Source organism: Phascolarctos cinereus, unplaced genomic scaffold (assembly GCF_003287225.1).
Source record: "Phascolarctos cinereus isolate Bilbo 61053 unplaced genomic scaffold, phaCin_HiC Scaffold_2;HRSCAF=192, whole genome shotgun sequence".
Lineage (NCBI taxonomy): Eukaryota > Metazoa > Chordata > Mammalia > Diprotodontia > Phascolarctidae > Phascolarctos > Phascolarctos cinereus.
Genome location: NW_027555625.1, coordinates 395,276,650 through 395,290,956, shown reverse-complemented (window position 1 = coordinate 395,290,956; position 14,307 = coordinate 395,276,650). Strand labels below are relative to the sequence as shown.

Sequence of the window (14,307 nt, the reverse complement as noted above, 5' to 3'; positions counted from 1 at the left end):
GTCAAATTTATAAAAACATAATTTATTCTCCAACTGACAAATGGTCAAAGGGTATGAACAGGTAATATTCAGAAGAAGAAACTAAAGCTATCTATAGTCATATGAAAAAATGTTCTAAATCACTATTAATTAGAGAAATGCAAATCAAAATGACTCTGAGGTATCACATCACACCTATCAGATTGGCTAACACGACAAAAAAGGACAATGATGAATGTTGGAGAAAATGTGGGAAAATTGGAACACTAATACATTGTTGGTGGAGTTATGAAGTGATCCCACCAGTTTAGAGAGCAATTTGGAACTATGCCCGAAGAGCTATAAAATTATGCAAATCTTTTGACCCAGCAATACCACTTTTAGGTCTGTATCCCAAAGAGATCATAAAAATGGGAAAAGGACCCACATATACAACAATATTTATAGCAGCTCTTTTTGTGGTGGCAATTATATATACTTTTACATCTATATTATATAAAATGCATTTACATATATACTATATATATAATATATAATTATATATATATATATATATATATATATATATATAATGTGTGTGTGTGTGTGTGTATGTGTCTCTTACTGAAATTACTTATTGCAGAGTAGTATAAGTTGTAATTGCATTATATGGTCAGAAATGTGCTTTCCTGATTTAGTTAAGGATCCTTGTTACCAAATAAGCATGGATGTGAAATATCTAAATGAGGTCCCTAGATAATGTTGAAAGTGAGAAAGCCATTGAACACTCTACCTGGACACAGCAGAAAAGAAATGAATGCTGAGAATTATCATCTAAACACAATCTAACTTAGTTGTGTTACCATACTAAGATTATTTGCACAGGTGGAAAAAAAAAGAGAGAAATGATATGAATAAATGAAGGATTCCCATAATCCCAGAAGGAAAAAATACACACACACACACACACACACACACACACACACACACACATACTTGTGTGAATATGATATGTGTATATATCATAGATATATCTATATGTATGTCTACATGTTTCATTTCCTTTCTAAACAACTTCAAGGCAGAAGTGCTGAAGAGTTTACTATTGTGTAATGATAAAATGCATATGGCATATAGTATGTATAATAGAATATAACAACATTCAGGATAAAAAAAGTTCCCCTTCCCTGCTTTTTTGTTGCTGCTCTTGTATCCATTTTACTAACTCATTATTTCATGACCTTGCTATATTAGGATCTTAATAAGTGATCAAAAGTATTAAGTCAAAAAAACAGTACACAGTTTGAATCCTTGGTCTGCCCAGTGGCAGGTCCACCTACACTTTTCTGTCTTGTTATATAATAAAATCCTTTCTAATTAAAAAAAATAATAATAAAAAAAGATAATAAGTCCAAAAGCCTCGGCTTGAGACAGCAGCAGTTAGCTATGTTCTACTTTCAATGAAAAACAAAAGGTTGAATTGATGGATCTGCCTGCAAATATTGGAGAACACATTTTGTTAAAGGTTAAAGATGTAGATGAGGAATTTTTTCAACTGCTAAGTTGTTTATTCAACATTTTTGTTTATTTGCTTTTGGGATTATGCAAGTTTTTTTGTTTTTGTTTTTGTTATTTTAGCACATGGACTGTTAGCATTGCTACTTAATAAGGGGAAGGAATAAGCCTTTATATAGCTCCTACTAAATGTCAAGTACTGTGTTAACCCTACAAGGAAGGTACTATTATTATGTCTATTTTACAGTAAGGAAGTTGTGCCAAACTGAGGCTAAGTTGTTAAGGTTTAGGGGTGCTTGGTGTTGGGACCCCAAAATCACAAGACATGGGTCCTTTCCAAATGAATTCAACCCAAGCCTTCTTTAAGCCAAAGACAAGGTTTATTAGAATATCCACCATATTGGCCAGACTCTTAAAGAATCTGAACATTACTGAACTATTGGCTAGATTATAAGAATCTGAGCACCTTAATGGAGACAAGATGAACCTTATATACAGAAAGACTGTGGAAAGGATCTAGGAGTGGCCAAGTTTGAGATGACTGGAGGAGGGGTCTAAGGAAGATCTGAATGGGAGAAGCCAGTAAGCTGGGATGAACAGAAAGCCTGGGACCTTGACCATGTGGCCAGAGAGAATGGAGTCTAGGTAGGGTCAAGGGTGGGAAGAAGCCAAGGGCCATAGGGAGGTAGATTTGGTTCAGGTGATAATGAAAGACCAGTTGATAGGATTATAGCGTCAGGTGAAGACCAGAGATTGGGCCATGTAGGAAGTGCTGGGTTTTTCCTTTTTGGGGTCCAGATCCCAAAGACATGTGTTTTTTTACTTTTAGGGATTCAGATCCCATTCCCATCAAAATGACTTTTCCTGCATCATGCAGTATCTGAGGCCATATTTGAATTCAGGTCTTCCTGACTCAAGGCTTAGCACTCTATTCACTGTGTGGCCACCAGCTGCCTCAGCAAACTCCAGTGGCTCTCTATTATTTGGCCAAATATAAAATCCTCTGTTAGGCTTTTCAAACCCTTTAAAATCTAGTCCCTTCCTACCCTTTAAGTATTTTATTTTTCTCCATATCTTACGTGATCCAGTAACACTCACCTTCATGCTGTCTTTCAAACATGTCATTCCACCTCCCAACTCCATGAAGTTTCACTTACTGTTCTCTATTCATGGAATTTTCTCCCAAGCACTCCTTTACTTCCTGGCTTCCAAGACTTGCTTTAGGTCTCAGCTCAAATCCCACCTTTTTAAAATGCCTTTTCTAATGACCTTTTCCTCCCCAGCACGTACTCTACTAGTGCCTTTCCACATAGATTACCTCCAATTTATGCTGCATATTTTGTTGGAGTTCAGTCATTTTAATCAGGTCCAGCTCTTTGTTAGTCTATTTGGGATTTTCTAGGCAAAAATACTGGAGTGGTTTGCATTTCCTTCTTTAGCAAATAGAGATGAATAACTGAGTCAAACAGGAGTAAGTGATTGCCCAGGGTCACATAGCTATAAAGTGTCAGAGCCCACATTTAAACACAGGTCCTCAGCATATATCTTGTGTATATAAGGTTGTGTTGTTTTCCTTATTAGAATGTAAACTCCTTGAGGGCAGAAACTACTTTTGTTCTTTCTATCCTTAATACTTGGCACAAAGCTAGCAACCAGTAATCATCTGATGAAAGCTTAATGATTGACTAATGATTGATTTCTCTCTCTCTTGCCTCCTCCACCTCTCAGCAAATTTTATATCATCTAAATGTTATTTTCTCCAAAAAAGAATATGAACCCCTTGAAGGCAGTAATTGACTTCCCTTGTTTAGATGTTAAAAGGATTTTTAAAAAATCTTTACATTACAAAGTGTCAAAGAGGTAGTCATTTAAGAAAGAAAACATATAAACATATTTGTAATGTTTTGAAGATGCTAGAAGGAAAAAAAAGAAATGGGAGGGGAGATATATTAAGGGGAAACTGGAGAAAAGATGGGGGAATTTGTTAAGGTATATAATCAAACTGAATATGTAGAACTAAATGGAAACATATGAGTGAGAAGAAAAGGTATGATGCATGCCACTTGAAATTCATTTTCCTCTAAGCTGGTCAAAGGGCAGAACACACACACACACACACACACACACACACACACACACACACACACACAAAGTATGATGCAAAAATACATTCCACTTAGAGATACAAATAAGAATATGAAGAGAAGAATAGAATATTAGAAAGAAGGCATATGAGGGAGGGATTAGTCATAAGCAAAACAAACCTTAAATTTGGAGCGTTACTGATGAAGGAAAGTTTAAATGGGGGGGGAAGGGATGAAGAATGGACAGTAATTTGAAATAGGAAGAGGGGAGCATAGAGAAGAAAAAGTACAAGAAATAGAATTCAGAGGAAGAAAAACAATTAATTGACATAATTGTGGATGTGAATGGGATGCATTCACTCATAAAACAGAGGGAGATAGCAAATAGATAGAAAGATAGAAAGAAAAATCTAGCAATATGTTATTTACAAGAAATCTTCTTGAAACATGGAGACTCACATAAAAAGTTAAAGGGTTGGTGCAAAATACATTATGCCACAACTGAACACAAAGAGCCAGGCTAGCAATTGTGATTTCAGAGAAGGAAATAACAGAAATGGATTTAATTAAAAGAAATAAAGAGGGAATCTACATTTGACTGAAAGGAAACTTTAGCAATGAATTTATTTCAATACTTAACATATATCATGCAATAACATAGCTTATAAGTATTTAAAGATTTTTTTTTAACTACAAGGAAATATAACAATAAAACTACAATAAAAGGGACCTTAAATTTTCCTATCAGCCCAAGATAATTCTAACCAAAAAGTTAATTACAAAGAAGTAATAACATGAATAAAATTTTGGAAAATATATACATACTAAGCCTCTGGCAGTGGATAAATGGAAGTAGAAAAGAGTATACATATTTTTTGGTTGTTGATGGCACATTTACAAAAACTGATCATGCTTTAAGACATAAATACATCATAAAATGCAGAAAAATCTTATGTATATCCTTTACTTATAAAAATCAACAAAATTATATCAAAGAAAAAAGCCTTTAAAATATTAAAATCAAATAGAGGTTAGATGACTTAATCCTAAGAGATTATTGGGTCAAAGGATAAATAATAAAAAATTATTGAAAATGATATTAAATATAATGACAACAATGAGATAATATTTAAAATTGTGAGTATATATTCAAAGTAGACCTTTATATTTTTTTCATTTTAAACATTCTTTTCTGTTTAAATTTTGAATTCCATTCTCTCCCTCCCTACCAGCCCACCCCCATCCACTGAAAAGGCAAGCAAAATTATATTAATTATACATGTGAAATCATGCAAAGCATATTCTCACATTAGCCATGTTGCAAAAAAAAATTAAAAATAAAGTGAAAAAATTATACATCAGTTTGAACTCAGGAGTTCATCAGTTCTTTCTATGTAGGTGGATAGCATTTTTTCATTATAAGTACTTGGTCTTAGGGTACAAACCTAATAGTGTTATTTCTGGGTCAATGGGTATACACAGTTTAATAACCCTTTGGTCATAGCTCATTGTCCCTCCAGAATGGTTGGATCATTTCACAACTCTACCAACAGGTTATTAGTGTACTTATTATCCATCATCACCTCTAACATTCATCATTTCTGATAAATGTTAGTTGTACAATACCTCAGAGCTGTTTAAATTGCATTTCTCTAATCAGTAGTGATTTAAAGCATTTTTTCATAGATATCTTTGGTTCCTTCTAAAAATTGCCTGTTCATATATTTTGGCCATTTATCAATTGGTGAATGGTTCTTATTTTTATAAAGTTTGACTCAGTTCAGTATATATTTGAGAAATGAGGCCTTATCAGAGAAACTTGCTGTAAATTTTTTTAATATTGCTTCACTGTCTGTGGTACCTTTTAGCAAAATGTAGTTTCCCTGATTACCTCTTCTAGATAAATCTATTTTTGCTTTTCTTTTGTCTGAGATCATGATCGCTACTGCTGATTTTTTTACTTCAACTGAAGCATAATGGATTCTGCTACAATCCTTTATTTTAACTTTGTGTATCTTTCTGTTTCTTAAACATATAATATAAATGATGACAAGTGAAATAAGTTGTGTAAAAAACATCATTTATGAAACACATGAACAAAAATAGAACATGGTCTGGTGCCATAGAAAGAATGGTAGATGACCAATGGATGGCCCAAGTGATGCACTGTTAGCATCCAGCCAGTAAAAGAGTGCAAGACATCCGGGTGGTTAGGTGAGGTATCTGTGGGGAATGTAATGACAGCCAGAGGAAATAATAACTCAGGATACAAAGGCATATGGATATTACTTTCAACACCACTGATGGAACTACTCACGTCAATAAAATCACATAATCATTAAAGTATAATCAAAAGAAATGCCCTACAGGTGCATTTGCACAGGACTGAAAATAATAACCTTGGGGAAGACAGAAAAGCCTTATTAGCTGAATGATATGACTAGTTGAGTTGGGGAGGAATTTGGGGGTAATAATCTATTCTTCTGGAAAGCACTCAGAATTGCTAGCAATTTATGTCAAATTGTCGTTCCAACAAAGAATCAATACAGCACCATGTCCTGCATTTTCTACAAGTATATTTTAATAAATAAAAACAAATTTCCCAAATGTATGTATGACATTCAGCAATTTTCAGTGGATAAAGCACAAGCATTCTGATGAAAATCCCTTCTACCTACAGATACTGAAAATAAGAAAGTTAAAAAGTGGTGAGCATGAGATAATGGACATTCATTTTCAAAAGATGAAAGGCAGAAAATGTGCATTTGTGAATATTTTGCTCTATATAGTCTCTTTGAGGGTAGGGTCAATGTTTCATATACTCAATGATTATTGGTTGACAGGTCCCATTCAACAAAAGTGTATTGAGATAATTCAGTGATGTGTAAAGCATTATACAAATAAAAAAAGAAATATAAGATATTATTTCCTTTTTGGAAGTTTACATATTATTTGGGGAATACACAGGTAGTCAGCATGCAGCAATTACACAATTATCTTACAGGAGATAATGTGAAAGCATTTTGGTATTTGTCCTATCAAAAAAACTCTAGAAATAGAAAACCTGAATTCAAATCCTCTGATAACATACTAATTTTGTGACCATGAGATGTCACTTGACTTCCATAGGTCTCATTTTTCGCATCTACAAAATGAAGTGGTTAGGAAAAAAATGGCCTCTGAGGTCCCTTCTATTCCTAGGTTAATGATCTTATGATTCTATGTTCCCAGGATATCAGTTTCTATTCATAAAGGCATCAATCTTGGATTCAGAAGATCTGGACTTAAATCCCAATATCTACACATATTAACCATGGAACTCTAGTCATTTAACTTTTAGCCTAAGTTTCCCACTGAGGATAATAATGCTTGTACTACACACTTCACAGGGTTGTTTTGAGGAAAATATTTTGTAAACCTCAAAACATTATAAGGGAATAAGATTAATTTTCATTGATCCCCAAAATCATCAATGGGCAGAGCCAGGGTTGGTCTCAGGAAATGGATGTTTCCCAACAACTAAAACTATGTAAAAATTAAATGAGTGGCTTTCTCAGGTAGTGAGATCCCATTTACTTCAGATATTTAGTTAGAAATTTTTTGTGTACTTTTTGAGAAAGGTGTAGAGGCCATTCATATTTCAATTAGTGGTTGGATTAAATGACCACTAAGGTCTTTCTCAACCTTGAGATTTGATGACGCAGGATGCAACAGAAAAATTTTGCTTTTAAGTCTAAAGTTTCATTTTTTGAAAAGAGAAGGTAAAGACAATATTTTCCGGCATCATGAGATGCTATACATTGAGTTGTTTGTTCCTTCATGTGCTTGGATCTTGATGAAAGACACATTTTAAACTTTATTAACTCCATCTTAAACAGTGTCCTTTCAAGAGCCATTTGGATATCTAAATATCTTAAGGTATATTTGTAGTGAAGGCTAATAAAATTTTAAAAAGACATGCTAGTAAAACACAAAAACACTGTTATTTTCTGACACTGAAAGATTATAGTAAAATTATGAAATAGGGTTAACTTGTCCTTCATGTTTCCAACCTTTTAGCAAACTTACCTCTTAGCAGAAGTATGGTATGTTTTAAAAAAAGGCAACAGCAACAACACTAAACTTGGAATTTAAAGCCCAGAAAACAGGTTTAAGTAGTAAATCTGACATTCACTAGCTTTGTGACCCTAAGCAAGTCACTTAACTTAACTTCTCTCTTCTATGAAATGAGGACAAGAGTATTTTCCTTGCAAGCCTCACAATGTTGTTTTGAGGAGTACATGGTTGTGAAAGTCTTTTGTAAAGTGCTATATTATACATACACATTAGAATTAATCATGTTTCTTTCTATGGCACGTGACTTGGTCCTCTATGTGGGGTGTCTCGTGCTCCAAAGTTATCCCTTTTTCTTCTCCTATATTCTTTCCATTTGATGTCCCATTATCTTAGGGCTCTATCCTGAACTAGCTGTCAGGAAGAAAAACTATGAGATAACCTAATTAATAATAAAGGGTTAGACAGTAATAACAATTTAATGTATTAGCTTTCCTCGCATTTTGAAAAACATTTGTTCTAGGTGTTAATTTAGAGTCACTTACATCTTTCTGTGCATATACATGAATGCCTATGCAAGGAAACAGAAAAAAAAAAAGATCCAGCTCTCCATTAGGTTGGATAGAGGGTAATAATTTCTTTCAGCCAGGATAACTTGTAAAGACAATTTGCAAAGCCAAAGAAAGATCACAAACTAAACTGGTTGTGATAGTAGCCGCACTAACGATATTATAGATCTTTCCAGTATGAAGGTGAGTTTTAGTTACTTTCATATTATTAATAGTTCTTGGCTTGTAGTCAGGGCTTCATAAATACTTGTTGATTAACTGCTTGACTGATCAAGAGGATGACATCCTCAAAACTCATCTACATTTTAATGCTTTGTTCATTTTAGAAGGTTGTGCTATTCAAGTTCTGTTTTTTCTTCTTAAAATTATGTGACCTTGGTCACTTGACTTCTCTGGGATTCTGCTTTTTCATCAATAAAATAGTAAACGTGTTTAGAATAGTTATCTCACAGGATTACTGTGGCTCTGTAAAGAGCTATCTTGATGTAACAGCTTTTTTGACATGGCTGGATTAATTCTGGACTAACTAAACATGACCTATTATCAAATTCCAGTAATTACCGCCTTAGGTTTTATTCCATCAAAATAAACACAATCTCAGCAAGGTATGGCCATACTTTCTTTTATTTTCTTCTTTCATTCCAGCTTGATTTCTCCTCTCCTTGATCAAGACACAAAACTCCCACAGTTGCCAACAAAAATCCATGAATACAGAATTTCAAGGGAAATGGGTAGTCCTAAATAAAGGCAGGATAAATGTCAACGCTCAGTCAAGCCTCATAAAATTTTCTTCGTGAGGCTGAATGGCCATCTATTTTTGGATTCTGTATAAACAGTACATAAAGGAGCCCTGGTTGAATGGTATATAACACACAAGGCACACCCATAACAAACAAAGCAATAGCCAGTCAATATTACATCCCGGTGATTCATGAGAAAGAAGTAAGTACATTCCAATGTTTCACAGTGTTGTATTATTTTAAGACTCTACCACTTAACTACTGTGTTTGTCACTTGATCAACAGTCTCTGAGAGGCTAAAGGGACTATCGGGAAACAAAAACCTACCAATAATTGGCCGTCCTTGTTTGCCATCTTTTCCCCCAGCACAAACTGATTATATACTTCATTTAGGTAGCTGGATCAAGGACACATGTTGCCTTTTTCAGGCTAACAGTGAAATACTTTGTCACAGGAAATTGAGGCAGGTGGAGCTGGGTGAACAGGAAGGTCCTGAGGGCAGGAGTGAGAGAGTTGACACCCTGAGAAGCACCTTAGCCAAGATCGCCAAAATCGAGGCGGAGATGGCTCGGACCCAGAAGAACAAGGCCACTGCACACCGCCTAGGACTCCTAAAGATTCGGCTGGCCAAGCTCCGCAGGGCGGGGGGCACGGCGGCCCTGGAGAAGGATTCGATGTGGGCCAGACTGGCAATGCTCAGATCGGCTTTGTGGAGTTTCCATCTGTGGGGAAGTCGACATTACTCAGTAACTTGCCCGGGGTGTATTCTGAAGTGGCAGCCTACGAGTTCACCACTCTGACTACCGTGCCCGGAGTCATCAGGTACAAACGGGCTCAGATCCAGCTTCTGGACCTCCCAGGTACCATCGAATATGCCAAAGATGGGAAGGGGGGAGACCGGCTGCTCATTGCATTGGCCCGAAACTGCAGCTTGATTCTGATGCTCCTGGATGTGGTAAAGCCCCAGGGACTTAAGAAGATCATTGAGAATGAGCTCTAGGGCTTTGGAAATCGCTTAAACAGCAGCAGCACCACCACTCCCTACAACATTGGCTTTAAGAAGGACAAAGGAGGCATCAACCACATGGCCATGTGTCCTCAGAATGAGCTGGATGCCGAGACTGTGGAGAGCATCTTGGCAGAGCACAAAATCCACAACGCTGACAGGACCTTGCACACTGACGCCACAGCCAACGGACCTCACTGACGTGGTGGAGGGCACCAGAGTTTATATTCCCTGTTTCTACGCGTGAACAAGGTGGACCAGATCTCTGTTGAGGAACTAGACTCATCTACAAGGTGCCTCAGTGCGTGCCCGTTTCCGCTCACCGTCGCTGGAATTTTGATGAGCTGCTCAAGAGGATCTGGGATTACCTGTGGCTCGTGAGAATCTACATCAAATCCAAGAGACAGCTGCAGGTTTATACCTTCCCAGTGGCTCTGCCCAACTCCTGGACCACCGTGGAGGATTTCTGAATGAAGATCCACAAAAACCTCATGAAAGAACGATGCCCTGGTCTGGGGTTTGTCGGTGAAGCACAACCCCCAGAAAATGGGGAAGGACCACAGGCCAGAAGTCGAGGACGCCATTCAAATTGTAAAGAAATGAAGGGGTCCCTGACACGGGTCAGAAAGTCTGACACCCTCCCACCCCTGGGGCCGTCCTGGGCTGCAGGCTCAAGAGCAGGAAGGACTTGGGGCCTCCCTGGGAGGCTGCCCTTACAGCTGTCATTCACTGTATGTTGAACTACATAAAGAGTGTGGTTGGCCAGCAGGCTTTCCTGAAGAAAAAAAAAAATTATGTACACACACACACACACACACACACACACGTGTATATGTACACACACACACACGTGTGTATATGTATATGTGTATATATATATATACATGTCTTGTTATTCCGGATTTATTTTATAAGATTGAAATCATTAATATTCATTAGAAATCCATATGGCTTCTTAATTGTCTGTGTTAATGGAAAGTCAAGAACTGTAAGAATTTCCTGCACTAGGAGTCATTTTCCATAGGGAAAATAGGAAAAATTACAATTTGATAAAGGAAAAATAAATCACAAACACATATATACTTGTGTTTGCATATATATACATCATCACCATTATGTGGAACAATAGAAATCCTCAATAAGTAGATTCATGAAGATGGATGTAATTAAACTGGTCATTTTGTAAATGAGAAATTTTAACCAAAGAATCAAAATAAATGATTTACCCAATTATAATGTTTATTTGCCCAAGTGTAACTGACTACTTAATGGTAGAGATGGAACTAGAAACTGAAACTCAAAGCTCCCAATCCAGTGTCTTTTGCATTATCTCACTGTCGAAAACTGATGGAACAAACTTAATGATGAAGAGGACCTGTAACATACATTGTAGCAGAAAGAGTACATGACAAGTCAGAAGTACTGGGGTCAAACCTGAACTCCATCACTATGAAACCACTTCTGTTTCCTTAAAAGATGATATAAGATAATACATATGAAAGGGATTTGAAAAATAGGGTTTTTTTTCGCTTGCATGGAAGGTGGAGAAGGTCATTATAGGGGGACTATAGCTGTGATTTCATTGATAGGGACTTTAGGATGGAGCCAATGCATATCCGCAAATAATCTGTAATTCAAAGCTTTAGAGAGTTACTGTTGTAGGCAACCCTCTTAGTTCGAGTTCTAAATTGTGGTGAAATGAGGCACTTGAAAGACTCTGAACATTTTAAAAGGAGGTTTATTTTGCTATAACTTTGTAAGGATATGCAACAAGGATACAATATCTTCCCTGGATGTGGGCATCCGTCTTTCCATTTGGAAAACTAAATAATCAGTCAGTCATTAGGGAGTAGGTATTCTCATGGTGTCCAGCAACCAGCAAGCCTGAGCAGCATGGAGCCCACATAGCTTGGCCTTTTTATTACCTCTAGGCCAAGAATCAGAAAAAACGGAGCCAATTAGGTTTTGTGGCGGGAGGAAGCTTTGCCAGGGAAGTCACTCAGGAAGTTGGGGCCAAGGAAGTTGCTGAGGGATCTTGTTAGGGGAGGAATTTGTGTCAGAGTAAGTGAAACTGCATGAAGAAGCTGCTGCACTGTCACAGTCTCTGCATGACATCACGTGTGTAAACGATTTGTCAATAGGCACACAGCTAGCATGTCAGATCTTTCAGGATCTAAGACTCTCCAATCACTAAGGAACACTTTTATTCTCAGTGTACTAATGTTTAGATATCTTCATCTATAGTAACCTTCTTTACAAGGGCAACTTTTATTTTATCTTATTTTTGTCAGTCTTTGAAAATCCTTTTGACCACTTCACCATTCATTCTAACTATGTATTTAGAGCTGTTAACATTTAAAATCCTCAGTTTCCCAAATTACCATATTAAGAAATTAATAAGACTTGAAAAATGGAAAAGTATATGTTAATGAAATACAGCACTAATCCATTTTTATTTGTAGTATTGTGAATTCATCATTAAACAAAACTGAAAATGCTTACAATGATGTTTTGCTATAGCAACAACAAAGATATTTCCATTTATAGTAACATAGCTTTCCAGGCAGTAAAAAATGGAATAACTAGAATTGCCCAGCCTAAAAGAGTAGTGCAGTAAAATGAGATAAAAACCATTCAGAAAGGAAAAGCATTTTTTAATGATCATATCTTTAGCTGAGTCTTATGAATACACACATTCACTTTGAATTGATGTGAAAATAAGAAAATTCTCATAGAGAGAAAGTTAGAAAGATAAGAAAGCAAATATTGGGTTATTCATAAGTTTGTGAGAAACTTACCAGGAAAAAAATCTGTAGGAGGAAATATGATAACCAACAGATAGATAGACATAAATATAATTGATAATAATATGAATAATATATGAATATATTATTAATAATGATATGAATAGTTTTACCATGTCATAGATAATTGATACTTTTGAAAAATTAGTATTCTAAACACTTGATGAAAGCAATAGAAATTGTTGGTTGTTGAGTGAAAAATTAAAAATGATGGTTGAATGTGGGATTCAAGGTCTCTCTACCTTACAAGTTCAACACATAGGACAATTCCTAGAATATGGTAGGTGCTTAATGAATGATGGTTGATTAATTGATTTTTTATCTCACTTAAAAAAATGAAGCAAAGTGTTGCCAATGAATGATGTATGAGTAGAAAAATAGTGTAAAAAATATAAGAAAACTAAGTTGCTCAAGATGGTGCAATGACCAGGAATAAACAAAACCTTTGGCGTCCTTCATTCTTTTTTCAGCTCCTATCTCCTAATGCATGATTTGCTTATGTGAAAGTATTTTTCATCATCAGAGTTAAATTCAATTTAATTATACAAAAATTAAAGACTTGCTATGGTAAAGCACTGTCTTGGGCACTGAGGATATAAAGGCAAAAAAAAACCAGTCTCTGTCTTCAAAGAGTTTATGTACAATTAGTAAGAATACATTTAATGGGCAAATGAATTACGAATTACAAATTATATACAAAATAAGTTCAAGAGGGAGAAAGTGTTAATAACTGGGAAGATCTGAAAAAGCCTCTTATAGAAAGGATGTGGCACCCAAATGATGCTTTAAAGGAAACCAGCGATGCTATAAAGCAGGAATGAATAGAGGATACATTGATACATTGAAGGCAAGGGGGAACAGGTACTAAAACAAGGAGTTGGTAAAACAATAATAATAGCTAGCATTTATGTAACCCTTTAAATTTTGCAAAATACTATACAAAACTCATCTCATTTTATCTTCATGACTCTGGAAGGTAGGTGCTATTACTATTCCCACTTTACAGATTAAGAAACTGAAACAGACGTTAAATGACTTGCCGAATATCATATACCTAATAACTGTGTGAGGCTTGGATTTGCCTAATTACAAATATATAGTACACATACACACACACACACACACACACACACACACATCTGCATACACACATACATGTATACAGACAGAGGGAGAGATGGGGAGAGAGAGAGAGAAACTAGAAGTTCTATACCCAACTTTGTATATGTAAATTATTCCCTCCATGAACCACTTCAGATGAGAGTGAGGTTCAAGCATTCTCCTCTCCCCTTGGCCAATCCCCTTTCTTAATTATGCTCTTCCTTGTGCACTTCATTTTATGAAATAATTTTCCCCATTCTTTCTCTCTTTTTCTCCTTCCCCTAGAGCATCCCTCTTTCTTACCCTCCCATTCTTTTATTGAGATCATCCCAACATAATAGACACATACCCATACACTCTGCTTAACTGCCCTACTTATGAAAAAGGTTTTAGGAATTACATGTGCCATCTTCCCATAAGAATGTAAACAATTTAATTTATTTAATTCTTTATGATTACTACTCATGTTCATCTTTT

At 35.9% G+C, this 14,307-nt stretch overlaps 1 pseudogene; it reads left to right on the top strand.

The window, feature by feature from the left end:
• Nucleotides 1-7,262: 7,262 nt before the first annotated feature.
• LOC110212355 (developmentally-regulated GTP-binding protein 1 pseudogene) lies at nucleotides 7,263-10,528 on the top strand (annotated as a pseudogene).
• Nucleotides 10,529-14,307: the final 3,779 nt, after the last annotated feature.